This window comes from Danio rerio, chromosome 6, assembly GCF_052040795.2.
Source record: "Danio rerio strain M-AB ecotype USA chromosome 6, GRCz13ab, whole genome shotgun sequence".
Lineage (NCBI taxonomy): Eukaryota > Metazoa > Chordata > Actinopteri > Cypriniformes > Danionidae > Danio > Danio rerio.
This window is the reverse complement of record NC_141026.1, coordinates 36,696,943-36,720,465: the sequence shown is the minus strand read 5'-3', so window position 1 is coordinate 36,720,465 and position 23,523 is coordinate 36,696,943. Positions and strand designations below refer to the sequence as shown.

General features: G+C 36.5%; 1 protein-coding gene and 1 long non-coding RNA gene across 5 annotated transcripts in view; one reads left to right on the top strand and one right to left on the bottom strand.

Moving 5' to 3' along the window:
- The window catches only part of lrp8 (low density lipoprotein receptor-related protein 8, apolipoprotein e receptor), a 290,837-nt gene that overhangs the window by 226,741 nt on the left and 40,573 nt on the right, over nt 1-23,523 (bottom strand).
- Nucleotides 14,513-22,816, top strand: LOC147843579 (uncharacterized). The gene is made up of 2 exons (XR_015493860.1): nt 14,513-19,675; nt 20,914-22,816. It is a non-coding gene; the product is annotated as an uncharacterized LOC147843579 (long non-coding RNA).

Genomic DNA, 23,523 nt, shown 5'->3' with positions numbered 1-23,523 from the left:
AACAAATGAGATACAGTGCATAACCCTATAATGAAAAACAATAATAGTACTATTTAATCCATTAATACAAAACCTACATTATCACTAATAAACCCCTAATAGTCCTTCAGCACATTTCAGATCAGAGGATATTTTCCATTCGGGTATAGACAGACATTAATCTGCACCCATGAGTCTCTCTGATTGTCCATATTTGAGGACCGCTATGCCCCGCTAAGCTCCTGTATTCCAGTGGGGTGTTAATCCCCCCTGTCTCTGATGTATGAATAGTGGGTAATTTATTTAAACCAGCCTGGATCCAGTGGTAAAGCCAAAGTAACTAAGCAACAATGACTGAGCTGCTCTTTGAGGCACATGGTTGGTGGTCCGATGGAACAGCTCAAAACTAATGGGACCCCTTAAATGCAGTCAGAGTCATGTGGTGCTGATTGAAAGCAGCAGGAAAGATGGCAAAGATTTTATTTTGATTAAGAAAAATTAATCCACAGCTATGTTTTTTCTTCTTCTTCTGATTGTATTGATTAACTCGAATGTAATGTTTTGCCACAATTTTATTATTGTTCTTAATTAGAGGAATTATGTTTTTGAATAAAAACGTAAGCAAAGTTAGAAAAGGAGACATGCTGACTAAAAGCCCATAATAATAATAATCATAATAATAAATGAATCAAAAGACTAACACACAGAAGTGGAACTGGCAAAAAAAAACAAGGTCATTAGACAAAAGTTGAACTTTGAACTTCAGCGCTTTTTTCAAGAATGCAGTTGTATGCTTGAGATGCTACACAAGATGTAAGACACAAACACAGTATGACAGTATGTTTACACAGAAAAACAATAGAAAAAGAGTGCAATGGAATGCCAAAACTTTTCATATTTGTTTGAGGCTGTAATCCTTATAATAGCCTTCTGCTGGTGTATACTTGTAGTTATGTATTTGTTGAACTGACTTTCAAAACTAAATGTTTTCATTATGTCAGGGTTGTCCAAACTCAGTCCTGAAGGGCCGGTGTCCTGCAGATTTTTAGCTCCAACTTGCTTTAACACACCTGCATGAATGTTTCTAGAAAGCCTAGTAAGAGCTTGATTAGCTGGTCCAGGTGTGTCTGATTGGGGTTGGAACTAAACTTTTTAGGACACTGGCCCTCCAGGACTAGGTTTGGGCACCCTTGCATTATGCTTAAGCAATATGTAAGCATGTTCCCCTTATATTATATTACTTCTAAATATAAAAGCTATGATATTTGTAAGACAATCTTTTGACTTGAGCATTACTTTTCTTCATATTTCTTCATCAGACTTTTGCATATGTTTTCTAAAATTCCACTTACTTTAAATAATTATTTCTTTACTTACAGTGTTTTACTTACTTTACATACTTACTTCACTTTATTTCACTTACTACCTTATGGCCAATTTTCATTGAGTACGATAAGGTACGATACGGGTTGGTACGGGTCACCTTTATCAGGCTTACATTTTCACTGAAAACAGGGTACCAATGGTATGTGGGCTTGGTTTGTCATTCTTACAAATATCTATAAGCTTACGGGTCACTCACATATCATAAGAGAAGCACTTCTTAAAAAACAGATGCTTTACACAGAGAAACACTTGTGTATAAATGTTCATTACTAACTTTTCTATGAACATTATTTGATTATAACTGCAGATCAATTATCATAAATGAACACATACAGCCGCTTAAAGTTTCTGATGTTACCAATTGCAGAAAAAACAACACACAGCAAACATTTAGTCCTTATTTGGGTTAAAAAAAAAACAGCACGCAACATATACCCCAGTCAGTGAAAACCTCTCATCTGTATCTTTATTCTTCACACGCACATGTAGCCTCTGTTAAAAAGTAAATCCGTCATTCCAAGTTCATAATAGTCCAAAAGGTGAGGATAACAGTTAAACATGGCAGTTTGTTCATCTTTTAGGTTGCTGAAAGAATTGTTTGCTCTTTTGTTTTTTCAAGCTCCTTCTTGTTTTTCACGCTTCACTCAGGCGTTTGTCCGTTTCTGAAAAGATTGTATGTCAGAAACACTTCAATAATCATGCGCACGTTATTATCATCAGCTCAAGAAGTTCATTATTTCAAATATAGATAGTTCATTATTTCAAAACTCTCTCAAGAAAGTGAAACCACTCCTGCTTTAGTCTTGTTAACAACTACGAGGCACAGGGTAGATTCTGTTCTTCTTGGCTTTGTGGCTCTTCATCAAAACAACGACAAGGTTTGTTTAAGCTTGGGTCGACTATGGCTCGTTATTATATATTATTATAGTCTAATGTCTCGGTTGTGTATTTAAAAATTGCGCTTTCTGTGTTTTTTTATTTCTCTTGCTTGTGCACAAGCTATGACGTATCTCTGTAAACCAATAGCGTTTAGCTGCACGCCTGGCTCCACATTTTAGTACTGTTTTGTTGTGCCAGGTACCCTTTCAAAAGGGTACCCAAAAAGTGGTAAAGTACGGTTCGCTTTTTGGTATCTTTCGACAGTGGAAACAGCCATAAAAGCGTACCATAGTGAATCTCACTCTTACTCAGTGGAAAGAGACTATTACTTACTTACTACCTTATTTATGTATTTTCATTTCAAATTTAGTATCTTTCGACAGTGGAAACAGCCATTAAAGCTTACTATAGTGAATCTCACTCTTACTCAGTAAATAAAGACCATTACTTACTTACTACCTTACTTATTTATGTATTTTCATTTAAAAATTTTCGGCACATTATTTGAATTGTTTACTTAATTTTTAGAGATCAAAAAGCTACAATTTCATCTAGTACAAGATCATATTTATTTTTTTGAAATCTCGTCACAACCTAAGTAAAAATGTACTATTTTACCTTGCATGTGGGTTGCATGTGTGTTTAGTAACCACTGCTTTAACCAGATGACTTTTAATTATGGTTTGAGTGAAAAACTTCAATCAGTTGCCATTGCATTATGTTGTCAAAGCTTCACAGGTTTTGTCCCTCTCTTCCACCGCAACTTCATAATTCTGTAATAGCCTAGATTAGTACAACTGTATTTTACTTACCCCAATATATCTAAGAACCATTGTGCACTTTAGTTTTCCAGTTTTGCAATGGTTTGGCTTTACAGATTTGTGATTTCTCCAAATTGTTGAGACATATTGTGTCACAGCCTCAGAGACCTGTGAGCTCCCCATAAGCCTGGCTCTTGCTCCAGCTAGCTTCCTCACGCTCCTGGCTAGCAGTGAACCTCCTGCCTGGCCACATGTGCCTTGTCAGGATTGCAAACACAAATTGCAGGCTGCCTAGTGGCCCAGCCAGACTGTTCGTCCCAGACTGATCTTTGAACTGTACAGCTCCAGAGGCCTTCTGGCTAACAAAGTTGCCTTGTTAATCCAAGTTTGTCTGCCGCCCATCCGTCCAAGCAGGTTTGACGGCACAGAAAAGTCACCAAGGTCAAAAATTCTTGGTTAAATCCAGCTGAAGCCCTTACATTTCCACAGGGACTGATTCATATGCCACCATAATGCTGCTTTTTCTGTAGTAAGATGAGACGAAAACGTGCAAATGATTGAAGCACGGAAGGAAAAGAGTGAAAATAGAATTGGTAATGAGTCATATTCTTCTTCCTGACAGACATGAAATAGAAAAACATAATCCGCCTAGGATCCAAAGAAGCTGTCATGGCTTTTTAAAGTTGTGGAGAGAAATGTGCAGAGGCAGTAGCGTGTGCCAACTTTGTGTCAGTCAGAAAGAAAGACAGCGATCAGGTGGCACTTGTATTTTCATTTCAATGCAAGTTCACAATTTGTGTCCTCAGGCCTGCAGTTCCTCAGCCAGTAATAACTGCAATATTAATTATGGAACACTCCTGACAACATTGCTCTTCAAATATATGCAATATCCCTTGTGGCTCTTAGACTTGGGAAATAAAGTTGTATAATACAAAAATGTTTTTCAGTGCTTGCTAAAAAGCAGTTTTATAGAAACATATGATGTAATATTAGAAAAACTAATTTTGAGATATACATTCTAGGATTGTTAACATGCTTGACATGATGATTTCCTCATTACACCTTCCATAGGACGGCAGCTCTGTTAGCAATAATGCATGTTAATAAAGTATTAAGCAGTTCACGTTTTCAATTTATTCAAGTTTGACATCTATATATGTAGAACACGTACCACTCGATCACATCCCTTCCCTGACAAGACATCCCATCAAGAACTTTGGGTTTTTATGAGTTCTAATCTAATGAGTTTGAATTAATAATTCAATCATCTTTCCAACTATATACAGTATACCTGATTTCATATTTGACCTTTTGATGTACATTTTTTCCTTCAAAACTACCAACAAGATATTCAAGTAATTTATAATGATGATGAAAATGAATAAATATAATATAAAAATAATAAAGTTTCATAATTATATTAAGCGTACACTAAAATACATGAATGTATCATGCTGCAAATATTCACACTGAAGATGTTAATATGAGATCTCATTTAATTTGTAGTTGAATAGAAATTCATCATCTGTGTCTCAGTGTTCCAGTTGGAAAGCCCAGTATCCTGGGTGTTACAGAAATCCTGCTTTTATTAAGAGGAAGGCATAAGAAGCCAATTTAAAACAGACTACGCCACAGTGGCAGCAGTGGATTTCATCATTCAGTAACATTTAAGAATCTGATATATTTGACATGCTCTTAGGGAAGGTTTAGAGTGCATCTATAAGACTGTACACTACATACTGTAGGTGTTTAAGTATTACACTTAAATTTATTATTCAGCCATAGTTTAAAAATGGTCTTTGTCTCACATCTCATACAACAAACAAAACATTTACAGAACAGTCACAAAATTCATAATACTTAAAAAGTCCTTCACTTCTTCTAAACCCTATAGTTCTACTTTATACACAAAAGGTTATTTGCATACGGCACAAAGGTTTGTCTATATATTGCTTTAGTTGCCTTCACTGTCCTATAATATCGTCTGGATGGAAAAATCTGGTTTAAAAGGGTCCATTCCATCACATATAGACTTTGCTTCATGTTATACAACTCATCAACTAATTTTTTGCTTAAATCCTATGATTTTACCTGCCATGCTTGTAATCCTGTTTAATTTTACTTTGTTAACAGATGTGATTCTCCCAAACCAGGCTGGTTGTATTGTACCCTAAAATCTTTTGACCAAGCCATCTCTGTAGAATGTCTGGAAAGACCTTTTTTATTAAGATTACTAAACAAATATTACCTTTGATTTGCCTTTTTGCATATGAATTCCACATTACCAAAAAAAAATCAATTGACAACTGATCACATTAGCCAAATGTTTAAAAATCTTCCCCATTTTCACAGATTGACCACATAACATAACCTTCGACAAAAGAATCATCTTGATGGTTTAAAATCAGTTTTTTATAATTTTTTTTATTCAAATTAGTTGTGCATGTTATATGTGCATTGCTTTCCACATATAGACTTTACTTGGTTGGGCCACCCAGGTATATTTACGGCTGCTTATGTATATTTAGTAACACATTTATTTATTTTTTTTACTATTATTGACATCCTTTTATACTTTGTTGTATCTGCCCAATATAACAAAACATCCGCCATTGATGGAGTGGTGGAAAATCTTCTCTTGTTTACCCGTTTCATTAAATGCGCGCGAGACCCGTCAATACTCCCACAGATAGTCTCACGTGTTTTTCAGACCCACAGAGATGCGCCTTTTTGGTACTTAAAAAATATGTCCAACCCGGGTTTCTAAATCTTCTAAAATGCCCGTAATTCAACTTTTGCTTTCGCTTTCTAAAGTTTGTACGCGTTTACTCTTTACCTTTTTCTTTTGCCTAGTTTCGATTGGCTTCACAGCACGAGAGCAAGAGAAGCATTAAATAATTATTTAATTTTTTATCAAAACAACTTTACCATATACTCGAAGAGGATGAAATGACTGGTCTAAACTGGCTGCAAAAATATGTACTAATAAATAATAATGGTTAATCAAAGCATTTGCCTAATTGAAATAATCTACATGTTTTACTCTTGTAATTATGATAATCTTTAGAGATATTGTCTGTTTATATTACTTAACCTGTCATTTGGTTCTCATTTGATGATTATTTTATCAACTTGATGATGTTAATATATTACATAGGCTATTTTATATACATATCTAAAATGCTATGACATTCAAGTTTGCTTTGAACTCGAAAGAGAGACAAAAGCAGAGTTTACCCTGTCAGGGTGTGCACATGGCTCCTGAATAGCATAAAAGTAGCAGAAATAGTGGATTTTTTTAAAATAAAGTGTATAACAGTGTCCTAATAAATACAATTATTGTTAAAAATTATCGTTACCTATGGGCAATGCAGTGGTGCAGTAGGTAGTGCTGTCGCCTCACAGCAAGAAAGTCAGTGGGTTGCTGGTTCGAGCCTCGGCTCAGTTGGTGTTTCTGTGTGGAGTTTGCATGTTCTCCATGTGTTCACGTGGGTTTCCTCTGGGTGCTCTGGTTTCCCCCACAGTCCAAAGATATATGCGGTACAGGTGAATTGGGTAGGCTAAATTTTCCGTAGTGTATGAGTGTGTGTGTTGGAATAAGTGTGTGTAGATGTTTCTCAGAGAGGGGTTTCGGCTGGAAGGGCATCCGCTGCGTAAAAAACGTGCTGGTTAAGTTGGCGGTTCATTCCGCTGTAACTACCCCAGATTAATTAAGGGACTAAGCCGACAAGAAAATGAATGAATGAATTTAGTATGTTTATAGGTAAATGTGTGTTTTAATCCGGCCACCACCAAAACATATTTCAAACCTGTGGAAAGCACTGATGTGTACAGCTCCGGAGGACATGTTTTATAAGAATCAAAAAAATATAGGAATATTACTAAAATAGTCAGAAATGGAAATCAAAATATCAAAAGATCTATCTATTTATCAGTCTATCCATCCATGCATCCATTTATCTTTATCTGTCCAGCTTCCATTCCTCCATCCATAAATCCATGCTACAATGTATCATTTGAGATGCAAAAATGTAAAGAAGCTATAGAGTGCAATCTTTATTGTGTGGAATTAATAATATTACAATTGATATTTTAACTATGTATAAGCTAAAACCAAGATGGGCCTTGTGGTTCGCAAAGAGTTGTTAGTATGGTTAATAAAAATGCAATTGTGAGACAAATAAGGTTTAACAAATTGTATTTGACCCACAAAAGCATAAAGAAATTTCTCCAATCTGGTTCTCAACATCTAGTCTGTCTGTCTGTCTGTCTGTCTGTCTGTGTGTCTGTCTGTCTGTCTGTCTGTCTGTCTGTCTGTCTGTCTGTCTGTCTGTCTGTCTATCTATCTATCTATCTATCTATCTATCTATCTATCTATCTATCAGTCTGCTCATCTATCCATCTATAAACCCTTGTGTTCAGCAATCTGACTGTCCTTCAATCTATTCATCCACCATCCATTAGTCTTTCAATGCATCCATCCATCTCCTCACCCATTCATTTTCCCCCACTCTTTGTCTTTTTTATTCAGTAACCCACACACACACACACACACACACACACACACACACACACACACACACACACACACACACACACACACACACAGCAGCTGACTTAAAAGCAAACTTTCATCGCTGTAGTCTGGAAACCTTGGAGACGGCAAACATCTGATGGGGGAAGCGCAGAGGAAGCGCATGACTCGGTGAACCCCATTTGACAGAACTTCACAGAGACAACCCTCACTCAAACTAAAAAAAAACACATCTCCAAACAGAATACACAAAGCTCTCCTCAACCTCTCCAAGCCATTTACCAAAGATAAAATCCTTAACATTGACAAACAAAAGCCCTCGCTGGCCAAGCAAAAATGTCATCATCAGTGTATTAGACAACAACAGTTATTCTGCAACCATCAGGAGATTACGCAGCATCTCTAAAAAGCAAATATTACCAGATTATGCAACTTCAATTACATGAATACTCAGAGTTCAAAGACAGCCAGTCTCAAAGACCAGACATGTGAAAGTGCAGAAGCTTGCTTTTCTGCTGCTAATAGAGAGACACATAACTGCAGATGGGCATGAGATTCAGATTCAGATCATTCAAAACAAATTCAAGCCGTTCCCTTACAGGCTTCACACATATTTCCTATTTTCTTTCAGGAAGAGTTATTCTCAAGAAACAAAAGAACATGATGCATTTCCACAACTTCACACGGCGCATTGCTGTTGACAGGTTCCTCGCAGGAATCAATCTCCCTTGCGACTGACAGAAAAACTACCCACTGAGCTATGCTCGCCGTTTACTATTGTGACACCTGCAGTTATTATTTTGCTCAGAGGAAGTTATGGAGAATGCAGTCAATGTATTGTTTATAGACCTTATTTGTCAAGGTTATAGGAATGTTGCAGGTTCGGTGCAATTTTAGTTTAAATTACAGCATTTCTGACAACAAAATAACATTTCCACATAATTTGAATTTCCTCCTTGTCTTGTATGTTTGCACAAATTATTTCTTTGTGCTTATTTTGCTTGTTGGCAAATCTGTATTTATTATCTCTGTCATCTGTTAACATTCTGCTTACAGACTTGTTGGTGTGACCAGAACAGAGGTTGGCCAAATTAAAACCATAAAAAAAATCCTCTTGTTGTCCATTGCTTTAATTATTTGGTAAATAAATAAATCTTACAAACAAATTATTTATTTACCCAATAGCATGCACCACTAAATATAGACATTGTGCATCTCCTGCGTACTGTGCAGCCCAGGAACTGGAGTAGAAATACCATCTGGGCAGATTTGATGACGTAAGAAATGAAGTGCCTGTGCATGTGTGATTACGTTGTGTTGTTAAGCATGATTACGTTGCGTATTTAAGCAGATCAAGCTCACCTAACTTTGAAACCTAATCCTTAAATATATCGGAAAAACATAATGTTCATTGGTCACCTCATTCCATGTGAGGAAAAGATTACAATATCAGAGGCTTGTTTATTTCTTTTCATTTATAAACTTCTCTCCGAATAGGAGAGGCTAGCTCGGATGATGAAGATTTTATAACAGTTTATTGTGTTAGTCTATATACACAACTGTTCAAAGGTTTGTTTTAAAAGGATAGCAATTATGCTCATTTATTTTTAAATCATATGATAAAATATGATTATTAAAAAATAATAATAATCATAATCATAATAATATAGCATTGCATATGATTAATGTATATATTACACATTAAAGATATGCAATGATATATTTATTTATGTTATGGCAAAGTCAAATCTTGAGTCTTTAGTGTCACACAGTCCGACTGTAATCATTTGAATGTTTTTTATTTCATACACAAGCATTATTTCTTTGTAATAACAGTCTTGTAAACAGTAGTGATGTTTAATACACATTCATTCGTTCATTTTCTTGTCGGCTTAGTCCCCTTATTAATCCGGGGTTACCACAGCAGAATGAACCGCCAACTTATCCAGCACTATTTTATGCAGTGGATGCCCTTCCAGCCCCAACCCATCTCTGGGAAACATCCACACACACTCATTCACACACACACTCATACACTACCAACAATTTAGCCCACCCAATTCACCTGTACCACATGTCTTTTGGACTGTGGGGGAAACCGGAGCACCCGGAGGAAACCCACGCAAATGCAAGGAGAACATGCAAACTCCACACAGGTGAATTGGGTAGGCTAAATTGTCCGTAGTATATGAGTATGTGTGTGAATGTTTCCCAAAGATGGGTTGCGGCTGGAAGGGCATCCGCTGCGTAAAAACTTGCTGGATAAGTTGGCGGTTCATTCCCCTGTGACGACCCCGGATTAATAAAGGGACTAAGCCGACAAGAAAATGAATGAAGGTCAGGTCAGAATCCTCAGCAGTAAATAAACGGAAAACTTTTAAACAAATGTTACTTTAAGAAAAGTAATTAAAACATGGTAAATAGAGTTAAAAATGCTATTTTTAAATAAAAAAGTTTTATTGAGATTGGGATTGTTGGTGATTGTATTAGTGTTAATAGCCAGATTGGGTAGCTATACATATACATAGTAGATTTATAATTTTTTAAGGCCTAAAATTTTGACATTTAAGACATTGTAAGACTTTAAGACCCCGCGGATACCTTGTAAATATTTTTGTGTAAACACTTTTTAGGACTTTCTAATTAACGGATAAAGTAGAACAATAATAGCATAAAAAATGTATTGTCACCTTTAATTAGGTTAGCATGTTCCAGCTAAATAAAATATTCATTAAAAACTAAATAAAAAATATTAGACTGACTAGTGATAAATAAAAAACAAAAACAATGACTATTAAATTAAAAAATTTTTTAAAAAAAAATGTCATTTAAAACTGCTGCATCCCTTTTAAAGTCTAAAGTGAACTTATAGAGAAGACAATGATGAAGCTATTGTGGTCAAGTATAAAGTAACATGGCCATCTGCACGTGTCTGCTAATCTCAGTATCTCGGAAGATAAAGCATTTGAATCAATTAATTCTCCTTTATCTAATTATAACAAAAACCAAAGAGCCGATAAGCCCATATGTCTTAGTGATGCAGAAAAGTGACCTTAGGGACAGACTAAACGGTTCACTTTAAAATACCCATGCACTGTAACTCATTATATGTCCAGTACACACTAAAATATACATCTTGCATATGAAAAAATCATGCACAGTTCCATAATGTCATCAGCAATGTTTGCTTATTTCTTATGTTACCATTATCAGCAAAAAAATAATAAATTCACTAATTTGACCTAAAAAACTAAGTTTGAAATGTAGTTTTTTTAAATCGGGTCCAGAAATACTAATTTATTAGCCAATATATTGGTTAACAGACTCCAAATATACAGTTATCTGCCCAAATTTCCAAATCTGTGCATGCCTAATATCAATTAAACATCACTCCGCTGTGTTTTACGGCTCTTGAGTTAAACCCACAATGCTGTGGTGGCTGTGGAATCTGGCTCAGTTCGTCGGCTTCCAACAACATCCAGATCAACAAACATTAAGGATGCATGCCACGGATTGCAAAGCCTGTTTAGCATGTGCCTGAGCACGGATCAGAAGGCCAAAGCTGGTATATTGGGCTCAGCCGAGACAGCTAAGAAGATCACATCTTGAAGATGGGTTCCAAGACCTGTGGGCCAAGGAAAGTAAGGCAAACAGGATTGCCCAATGCAGCCAGGCAGTACGCTACTGAATCAGATCAGGGGAACCAGCATAATCTGCACAAGCTGTCTGGTGAACTGGAGCGACAAACAAACATCTGTCATGTGCCAGAATTTCGCCTTTATTTTTGTTCTGTGGTCTGCTTCAGATATTAAACCGCAAATATGACGGTGAGGAAGGGGGTCGTAACACGTTCCATTCACACTTCACCACCTAAACCCTCCCCCACCTTCCCTTTCCCCTCATTCCATAGGCAATAACTCATTACGCCAGTCTGCGCTTCCATAATTGGAGCAGAAAGAGAAGAAATAGAGGTTTGACACTTAATTTGACCTGCTTTGTATTTCGCTCGTACCGTCAAGAATCTGCATAGCTTCCATTATGGATCTATTCAGGGCTTGTAAACGAGATCATTAGAGATCCTGAGCTGCCAGTTAAGGTGACCAATATTTAGAGGAGATTGCTGTACCTATCATGTGTCCTCTGGAGCGTGTTCACTCACTAAGCTGGATGTCCAGTTATCTCCGGGCTTCATCATGGATACATTTTTGAGCTGAAACACTTAGTGCTGTGCTAGCGCTTGAGGGAGCACGTTTCTGAGTCAATGGGTTACTAGTGACTTTAGCCCTTTTTACACAGTGATACCGGTAAATATCCGGAGTATTACCAGAACAACTTTACCCGTAGATTGAAAAAAGCGCTGTTCACAAAGGCAAGGGCTTTCAGGAATTTTTCCAGAAAAGAACATTCACACATCCATTCCAAAACAATAGTACTGTATATTCTGACATTATTAGCCAGAATTGAGCTCTAAACGGCTGCACTTATTTGTACCAATTAGTCCACACAGAAGGGGTGGGGCTTTTGTTGGTTGATGGTACATAATGTGTGTGTGTGTGTGCTGATGCTCACCGACTACTTCACATGCACATGCATCAAGCAACTGAAGCAGAGGTTGAAGCAAACAGCAATGTTATAAGCATTTTATGGATAATTTTTTATACAGTTGGCATTAAGAAGAAACATAGAAACGTTATCTGACTAACATCTAGCAGCTAAATGTGTCTGGGAAAATATTCAAAGGCTTTTATTTTCATAAACAAAGCAGGTACGAATGTGTCTGAATGTTCTGATTGGCTGGAGAAGATGTCTCACATCAGCTTGTTGTAATTGTAAACCTGCTCTTACCTAAAATTTTCCTTCTGCGTTCACACAGAGCAGAATTTCTGCAGATTACTGGTAATGACGTCTCTTTCCAAAAAATTGCTGGAACTAATTTACCGGTATTTTCAAAAAGGGCCTGTTCACACATGATCCCTTTCCAGAATATTGCCGGAAATTTTCAGGAAAGGTCTGTATGTGTAAAAGGGGCTAAAGACTATAGAATACACAAGAAATGTCACTCGTATTTTTTTGAATGGGCAAAAGTGTAATGGTCAATATGGTGAATAAAGCCCATCTTCTACTACAGGGACCAATCATCGATCGCTATAGACTGACAATACTCCTGGGAGGTGCTCAGACCAGACGTGAGTTTCTGCAGATTTTGTCTAATTTGGAGGTTTAGAAAGTAAACTAAAAGGGCCAGTTGTTTTTTAATTTTATTGGTGATTCCTAATATGAAACTCATTCGTAGGCTTGGCTAGCAGTTTTAGAGAATTTGATGTTTCCCCATTCAAACAGAATGCCATAGCATACTGCCCGAGAGGTGTTTTAAAGATGGTCACTGAGTGAAATGACTTGCTCTTAAGGGACTTGCTAGTGATGTCATTTAAAAAGAATGTCAATAAAAAACAAATAAAGAAACAAAAGCAAAACAAGCAAATCAATGCAAAAACAGCAAATAATAAAAAAATAAAGTCAAACAAAACAAAAACAAGCAATGAACAAAAAATCTAACAAAATAAAAACAAAACAAAAATCATGCAAACAAAACTAATAAACACCGAAAACAAAGACCACAACATATAGCACAGCAAAAAATAATTAAATTAATTTAAAAAAAGGCTAAAAAATAAAAAAAATCAATGAAAACAAAACAACCAAAAAAGTTAAACAAAAACAAGACTTTTCATTCTAGTGCATCTCCGGGAAATAATACATTGCACTTAAAGACAAAGACGCAACTGGTGAATTATTCACTGCCAGCTCCAGTGCCAGTTTTGGTTATTTGGGGGGTCTAAAAGTGAGACAGCTAGTGAAGTCCCATGTAATGCCATTTCCACAGTGAGATGGATGTCACTCCAGCCTGTTCCTGTGAGCCTTGCAAGCCGAAATAAATGTCTGCTCTTCCAACAAGCCCATTCCCTCACCATCTACCTCTAAACTCCACACGTATCTGATGAAATCTTGACAGGAAAGATACCATGGACAGCGAGATGCTGAGGTCACAAGGAAGCTTGGGAGGCACATAGGAAGCTGACAACCTGCCAGCCTCTTCCACTAGCAACAAGCTTCTCAGCACACAATATAACCCTAGGGAAGGATTGCCAAGATAACCCAACACACATAGATCTACTTGATTCTACAGCTGGACCAAAATGTATATTTCCCCTAGATGTTTTTGAAATGTTATAAAATGTCTGAAGTGAGAAAGAAAGACTTGCCAGTAATAAATGCTGTGGAGGAGAATACATATAAAAAGCCAATATATACAATAAAAGGCAACAGTAATCAGTGCTGTTTAGATTCAAATAGGTCATACAGGTTTATTAATCAATCAACTTATGTCATTAATGGGTTTCAAAACAAACTGTATGTTTGATTATAATCAATTTACAATGACCTTATTGGATGAGAACAATGACTGTACTAATAAAACACTTTTACTGATATTGAACTCAATATGCATTAAAATGACCTGAGGTGACCAACACTAATATGTTCAGGCCACAACTGTATTTCAGAATTAAAGCCTTGAGACAAAAAAAAAAAGTCAATATTTTCACATTTTGAGTAATAAGATTTTTTTCCATTTGGATTGGGAACATTGTATTATATATTTTTATTTTACTTAAAGATAGACAACAAAAGCTTCTCAATTCTAAGGAGATAACATTAAGCCGACCAATCACAGAGCTTGCACTACCCGTCATTGCGACGTGTAGTTACAATTTTTGAGAGGTGCACGTCAGCGACGTCGACGGTCACGGCGGAGGGCTATGCGTCAGCGCCGTAGCATATGCCGGTGTTTGACGCAGAAGTATAAATCAGCCTTTATACGGTTGTCCGTTGCACACACTCAGTTGATGAACTTTGCATCACTGCCAGTTAATGAACTAAATTATTAAATGAAGCTGAATAATGACATTTTCTTCTGTAGAGGTGCTTGACATCTAAATGTAGTTCATAAACAATAACTTTTACAACATTAGTTTACTATTTAATAATGTGAAGCCACTTTGTTTTATATATTTTTTTGTATAAAAGCATCATAGAAATAAATATGACCTGATTTTGCTCAAATTCTGATTTTTTTTGGATTAAGCTAAATTTGTGAATGTGTTGTTGATCTTTAATAAAGTCAAAAATAGGAAATCTGGCAAAAGATTTTTTTAATTTTTAAGCTATTGGGAGCAGATGTAAAGAGAATTCACTTGATGATTAACATTTTCTCAGACATCCAAAATTAGGGTGAATTTATTTTAATAAAAAATAACATATTTGTAGCTAAATCTGTGGTCAGTACCCATTCATAAAATGCAAGTTGACTGTATACCAACATTTTTAGAGTTCAAATTATGCAGGCAACACAATATTAATACGTGCGATGATTTCTTATGGAGCAAGAACTTAAGTTGTTACTGTAACAGTGTCAGCACATCACAAGTGAGTTTTCATCTGTAGATTTTGCAACAACTTCTGCTCAAGACAGTTGTAATTGTGCATCGTTTGAAAGTAGAAATACAGTCTGCAGTGATTATTTGCCTTCAATTACATTTTTAAAGATAAAATAAATAATGAAAACCTTTGATTAAATTGTTATGAACAAACTACCTTTAAAAGCAGCACATATTTCCCAGGATCATGGTACGAATCCCAGAGAACTTTGGCCAAATGTGTACAAAAGCGTCCACTTGACCGCGTGTACACTGGCATGTAAATTAGCAACAAAGGTAAGAGGCTTTAGAGCTGGACTTGCTTTGCCGTAGTTTCTTTCTACTGGCCCTTTCAAAAAGAGAAGCGCTAAACCTTTAATGAAGAGACATTTATAAACACCATCCAGACTTAATTAAAAGATCCACCGCTCTGGGGTTGTTGGTCAGTGTATAACTGCAGTTATTTTCCTGTCCTTTTTCTTCCTCCAGCATTCGAAAACTAGCTTCCCATATGGACCAAAGAGATCACTGAAATAGCAATCCTTCGAAACTCATTCATCACAGATTCTAATAATTTGCTGTCCTGTGGCCCAAGACTAATAAGAGGTAATAGCGTGTGTTTGTGCGTGCGTGTGTGTGTGTGTGTGTGTGTGTGTGTGTGTGTGTATGTGTGTGTGTGTATTGATATTCAGAAGGAACAGCACCGCTCCGGTCTTGAATAATCACCCTCTGTGAGGCAACAAAGGGCTGTAGCTCTTCTGGAAAAACAAATAGGCCTGATCAAAATCCACACAGAAGGCTTCTAAGCTTCTAAGATGCCAGGCCAATGTGAATAGATTAATTGTCAAAGGATAAGAAAAAGAGTATCTAGTGCCTCATAAAACTTGCTTAACTAAGGTCATTATCAGGTGTTTATCAGAGATTCAGGATTCTACTCATGGTCAAGTGTATGCGCTTCAAGTAGAAAATGTTTATTAAGAAACAGTTTACCCAAAAACCATTGTTCTTGCTGTCTTCGTCATGCATGACCTTGCTAATGTCCATACGTCATCTGTAATTAGTTTGCATTTCAAGAGTTCACACAGCTATTGCTTGATATAATTTGCAGATTTGACATGCTGTCCCAGGAGAGAACCTTGAGCTCTGAGATACATGAGCACAGGGCTCCCGCCTGGTCATGTAGCATGACATGGGGTTAGAGATCAGAAAGGTTTTGAGAGCTCCCCCTGGTAAAGGAGGAAAGGGGGAGATGGGGTTGATGCTGGATTCTTCAAAATGACATTAGGGAGGTATGAAATGGCTTTTTTATTGGAGGCTAGAATTCATCTGATTGGTCTAGCGAGCAGTAATTTCTGATTGGACTAGCAATGATGCTTAGAAGTCTAAAGCAGCCTAATACACTTCTTACAGCATGGCTTGGACTTTAGTAAATAATAGTGAAACCTTATTTATGTGATCTATTCCTTTAAGGGGAATAGGTTTTATTTGGGTTTCCAAAAGAACTGACTCGCACAATGCCTGCTAATTTATAAAACAGTTGCAGCTTCACGTAAGAGTTGAACTGGCTCAAACGATTGTGACCTTTTTTTCCACAAACACCCAAAGCTACAGATATCAGTTATCTATAATGAGAAAGGCTGGCCATAAATCTGGGGGTTCACAGGCGAAATTGGAGTGCAGTGGTGCAACAATGGAAACCCAGTGGGCGATGCACAGATAGAGAAAGTAGCATATTATGAATCAGAGTCGCCTCCATTAAAGTAATCCACAATGAACATGATTTGAACTGAACACATGGTGGCAAAAAAGGAGGGATCAGTTTCTCAGTAATTGCTTCCATTGATTAAAAGTGGAATATTATATTATAGAAAGCTAATCTCACAGAATAAACATCCTATGGTGTAGACATATCATTTCAATCAAAATACCATTCCTTTTTTACTAATGCGCTTGTTAAGTTATGACTCCATGTCCAAGCCGCTACTCATTTGAGCTGAGAAAATGTTCATTTATGACCATTATTTAGTCATATCACACATTTAAGTGATTTTTTTTAAATCATGGTGTATACAACAGTCTCTGGACTTGCTGCATCAAAAACACCAATATTTTAACAATTTATAAAAAAAATATATCACTTTCAGTCCATCGCATATTAGGCATGGATATATTGTGATTTTCGAAAGTATTATATCGCTTTGTAAACATTATTATTACCATTTGTTGAGTCTCCCCATACAGTTTTAATATAGTGCTTGAACCTGAAAGCCACTTTGCTTGACGTCACACTTAGCAAGTGGATAAGCTTTAAATGAACTGTCTTGGTGATCCATTTTTGGTGGTCATTATCACAAGTTTATCAGCTTTCTGATAAACCAATAAATATTATATTAATCAAATAAAACATCAGACAGTTTATACAAATTCTTGGGGTTTTTTTTTATCTTTTTTGAATAATTCATTAAATAATTACCATTGTGTGGTTCATGAACTAAAACCACAAATCTGGCAGAAATAACCACATGACTTTGAAATATCATAGCATTCTTAAAGCATGACTATCACACTTTATTTTAATGTACAATTCAAGATATTAACGGACCATTAAAAACACTTAACTAAGAGTTTTAGCTCAATGAACTACTAACTAGCAACTTATTATTAGTTAGTAGGGTAGTAGTTGGGTTAAGGTACTGGGCAGGGTAAAGGATGTAAAATAAGATCATACTTTATAAATTCTAATAAACAGTTAATATCTTAACAGGCATGTAATAAGACAGTAGTAAATGTGTGAATTGTTACCTAATCTAAAGTGTTAACCATATAACAATTACAACACGTATACTGTATATTAGTTGCAATAATTTGGGGGGAAAGATTTTGTATGGATTTAATTGGAAAAAAAGGTTAGATATTTCACAAGAAAACCCCTTTTCAGTCTTTCTGCTTTAAAATTTCACATTTAATTGTGCGCATTGCTTGTTGTAAAAAGAAAATATTTCTGAGTGAAAATCGTATATTCTACTTCAAATAATTCCTGTTTTTTTTTTAAGCTAATAAGAGCCATTAACTAATAATTTGTACTACACTAACTACTTCTCTGTATATAGATTTGCGAATAATTAGATTGAAGTGAACAAAAAGCTAACAATCATAGTCATATTCAGCCATTCTGGTTCATATTTTAAACAGTGTGAGATCAATTATTCATTACAAAGCATGTTGTCTTCTCCAATGATTTTTTTTTTTCAGGACAAAATGTGAAAATGTGAAAACGCAGAAATCAAAAAGACATTTGTAATTCTCTACGATCATAACTCACTCATTATGAATGACTACTTCAAACATAATTCCACAATAAACACTTGAGAACATTTTAAGTTAATACAAATTGGGGAGAAATAAAGTAAATAGTCCACATTGCTCCCACAGATTCACAGCTCAGCAAATAAGGGTATTTGGTATTTTAGTAAGACACTGACTGAAATACTGTTACTAACATTATTCCTTACCCTCAAGTCATCCTCTGGTCTATCATTACATTTTTTTTCATTATCATTATCCTTTCTCTGCTTAGTCATGCAAAATAAATATGCCAGAGTAGCTATCCTTTATTAATGTGCCATAACTGAACATGAAATTGAAAGTCGCTGCCCTCGGGAGTAAATGGTAAGGGCTAAATGGTGCTAAAAAGCTGCTCTATCCCAACTAGCATCAAACGGTGCTTTGGTAGCCATGCTAATACCGCTTTGCTTTAGCCGAAGGCATGGAGTTTATTAATGTCTGTTAATGATCTGCGACAAATTTGCAGCCAGAGGTTTGAACCTCTACAGCACAAACAGGAGAGAGTGACACTGTGACTATACATTATAAATGAGAACGTTCTGACTTTGGGAATTTGGGAGGTTGTACAGTACATATCTCATGAGACAGGTTTGCCAGGTAGACTGGAGGGAGAACAAAGTATCACCTTCCGTTTCTGCTCTATAAAGGAATCTCAGTGTCAAAAACACATCCGACCTGCCACTGCCTGCTTTCAAGACTGTTCAACTCTGTTCCTCGAGCAATGCTGAATAATTATTTCAGCTCTTCTCAGCTGATATTTCACAAAGAAACAGAAAGTCTCACACACTAGACATGATACAACTCAACTGAAAGACAGATAAAAAAAACTGACCAGACAGAAAAACAAGACAGACAGACAAGAACAAAATAAAACAGCAGACAGACAGATGACCAAACCAGACAGAACACCAGAGACAGATATACAGAAAACAAATAGTAGACAGTCAAACAGGCACACACACAAAAAGAAACAAATGACAGATCAAACAAACAGCAGAGACAAAAAGAAAAAGCAAAAAATAGAATAACAAAAACAAAGACCAGAGAGAAAGAATGTGCAACAAACAGTTAGACAAACAAACAAAAAAACTACACAAATGACAGACATACACAAATAACCAGCAGACATGTTAAACACCTGATCACTAGACAGAAGAAAAACAAGCAGTAGACCAACAGAACAAACAAACTCACTGTACAAACAAATAAAGACAGACAGACTGACCAAACAAATGGCCAACGGAAAGAGGAAAAACAACAGTTAAACAAAATAATCAAACTACAGAGACCAATAGACAGAGAACAAATAGTGGACAGTAGGGGTGTAACGATACACTCAGCTCACGATACGATGTGTATCACGATATAATGTTCACGATTCGATATGTATCACGATATTTGGAATAAAAATTGAAAATTTAACTGAAATGCAAATTTTACCAAGTAAACTATTTTTTTATGTATTTCTTTTGTTTCAACTTGTTAAACTGAACCTTCTTTTAGAAAATAAATTAAACAGGCCTGTCTCTCACTGATGTCGGCGCTATCAAGTGTATCATGTTGACGTGCATTTTTGTGTACCTCTGTACTCAAAAGGGTTAATGCTCGTCGTAATCATAACTCTAAAATGCGATATGATTGTTTAAATAATGTGTACGTTTTCGGTTTCAACTCCACTGCTAAGTGCTGTTCATACTTCCCACGCGGCTCCTGAACGATCACTCTGTTCCACAAACTGAATGTTGTTTACTACTTTATTAGTCACAACCTGCAGGTTCTGTTCACTGAAGCAGACGTGCGCGTATGGCAGGCCGTTTTAGCATTTAAACCTTTGTTCTGACTATGCATAAATATATTTAATTCATATTTAATTAAATTCATTTAGAGAGATTTCTAATTATATTTTGACTAGTCGAATTATAATTATGACTAGTCAAAATATAATTAGACATATCTCTAAATATATTTATGGATAGTCAGATAAAAGGTTTAAATGCTAAAACGGCTTGCCATACGTGCGCGTCTATCATAGTCCGCCCTCTGTAGTAACAGCTCACGTCATGTGTGATTTTGCGGCCGCCAATACATCATTATATGAAGACAGAATGATATTTTAGGGTGAATTGTACCTTATAAATACAGTATGTGACTCTTTCAACACCATTAGGAGGTATCCATGTCACTGTGCAAAGTATGTAAATCACTGTGAAGACTTTAAAACTTAGGATGTTTGACCCAGTATGCGTGTCAAAAAGCGGACGAGTCTAAAGCAATGACTGTACAACCGAAATGTTTCCAGACGTCTGATTTTGAGAGGATGGGCCATCCTCTATTTCAACTCCACTCATCTTGGTCTGCTAACATTACTGCTGCTGCAATCTGAACTCACGTGCAACAGCAGGTGGAACGTAGCTCACGTGCAAACAGCTCAACTAATAAGAGAAAATGGACGTCATATCGTAATCAAATCATCATAACGCCACGATTCATATCGAGACATTTTTGCATTGCAATAAATCGTACAACGATAAATCGTTACACCCCTAGTGGACAGACAAATAGAACAGGGAACCAACAAACAAACAAACAACAACTAGACTGAAAACAAACAGCAGATAAACAGAATAACAAACAAATAGATAGAACAAACAATGGACACAAAAAGAAATACAATTAAAACAACAATGAACAGATAAAAAAGACAAACATAAAAAAAACAACAAACCCCAAACTAAATATATAGAAAGAACAAATAGTAGTCAGAAAAGAAGAAAACCGCAGACAAATAGAACAAATAAACAAACACCAAATGGTAGACAGACAAAACAAACAGTGAATACAAAAGTTACAATAACAAATAGACGTTGACAGAAAGACAGACAAGATAATCAAAGAACAAATTAGACAGAGCAAACAAAAGCTAAAGTGAATCAGTAAAAAAAAATCAAGTCAAACAGTAAAGCCTGAATTATACTTCTGCGTTGAGCGATCGCCATAACCCATAGTAATTGCATTTACTTCTGCATTCTGTACCATAACACTTTCGAAACTCTAGCTAGCAGTAGTGTTTGTATGTTCCTCTGTGTTGAGTTTATCTGTACAGTAGGTGTTTAGTTTACACTCGAAATACCTGTACTTGTAACTTACTGTAAAAGTAGCTGAAACTCGCTCATTCAAAGGTGGGAACCAGTAGACATAAAATTATAAATTAAACCCAAAAATAAAGAATCACTACATCACTTGCACTACATGTTTTTGCAATGTAAAGTAAAATGTTTTGAGATGCACGTCAGGGTTTGTATCAGTCACAAAGAGAGTATTGGACTCTGCCGGATCAAAAGTATAAATTGGCACTAAGAATATACAACACAGAGACGAGTTAAAATCATTCAAATAAACAACTAAAAGATTGAACAAACAACGATTCAAGAGTTTTCACTTAGCTATCGCTTGATAACAATATTTCGAACGGAAAAGATAGTCAATGATTCGTTTGAATTATTTAGTGTGACATGTTTACTGTTCCAAAATTCTCTAAATGTTTCTGTAAATAAAATATATTGTGTTCAAAGGGAAAAAGTTATTTTTTTACCCAGACATTTTAAATGAATATATTTTAAAGCATTAGTCACAATATCGTCAAACCGTGATGTTTTTATCCAAGGATGTCAAAGCGTTAGAATCTCCTACTGTCCTATGCCTAATTGTAGGTTTGGGATGCTGTCCCGGAAGAGAGCTCTGAGCTCGGAGATCCTTGAGCCCAGGGGTCCCTCCTGGTTAATTAGTATGGAATGGGGTCCAAGCTCAGTCGGGTCTCGAGAGCTCCCTTAGTACAGAAGGGAACAATGGGGTGGTTGGCGGGATTCTTCAAAAACGAAGATGAGAAAGGGTAAAGAAAATTGGCTATTTATGTAAGCTTGAATTCGTCAGATTGGTTGAACAGATGATTGTTGATGTGAGGCAAGTCATGGTCAATCATAGCACAAGATCTTCTCAAAATTTGTTTATAAAACTTCACATATATGCAGACAGAAAAGCCAACATGAACAGCAGAAAGACAAAACTATTGAAAGACAAAATGACAAGATTAGCAATTGGTCAAACAAACCACCAAAAGAAAGTTCGAACAGCAAAACAAAACACAAAACAAGCAGGGTAAACAAACCAACAGAACAATAGACCAACAGGTAGAAATGACTTTGCCAGTTTCAAACTAAACTCAAACCCTCAATGTCACAATGATCACATGCAAATACAGACTATAAATGAATGAATCTTAAAGACAAGGGACCTTCATTAACTCAGAATTCATTCAGCTGATGACATGGGGGGCTGAGGAGACATAATAAGGCCGTTGGTGACACATCGATCCAACACAATGAGGCAAGGATGGCACAAAGGGGCCTCGGCAAGATTACGATGTAATGAGTGAGTGATCAGACTGAGAGAGACAAAGAGGGAAGGAAAGTCAGAGCGAGGAGGATAACAGGCGAGGTGGTTCAGGAGGTTGGCTGTTTGTCTTGTCTGGTTATGGTGACATGCATGGATGAGTCAAACACAATCTTCTAAGCGAGAAAGCCACAGGTTCAGCCTCCGCTTTGTCTGGCACTGTTCACACCTACATCTGCCAAGCACTGGAATGAGAGAGGAAGAGAGCCAGCAAGGCGGGAGCAGAGGGAGTGTGAGTCTGAATGTAAACTGGACTGCAGAGACCGCACTGGAACTGATCTAGCAACAAGATTGACGTGTGTACAGTTGGCAGTACAAGAGTGGTCAGTTGAAGCAGTCAAGGTTAAAGTGAAACCCTGGTGAGCAATGAAGCCCAGTGCAGACAACAAGACTTTTATTTTGTCATTTTTAAAAAGATATTTATATTATGATGAAGTAAAATGATAAATTAGGGTGGCACGGTGGCTCAGTGGTGAGCACTGTTGCCTCACAGCTAAAAAGGTCACTTGTTCAAGTTCCAGTTGGAACAGTTGGTCGAGTTTGCATGGTCTCCCCATGGTTGCATGGGTTTCCTCCAGGTGCACCAGTTTCCCCCACAATCCAAAGACATGCGGTATACGTGTCACGGTTTATAGGTCTGTGTGTTCGTCCAGCATGTGTTGTGACGTGTGTGTTGGGTTGTGCGTGGGTGGGTGGGTGTGTCTGTTTACCTTTT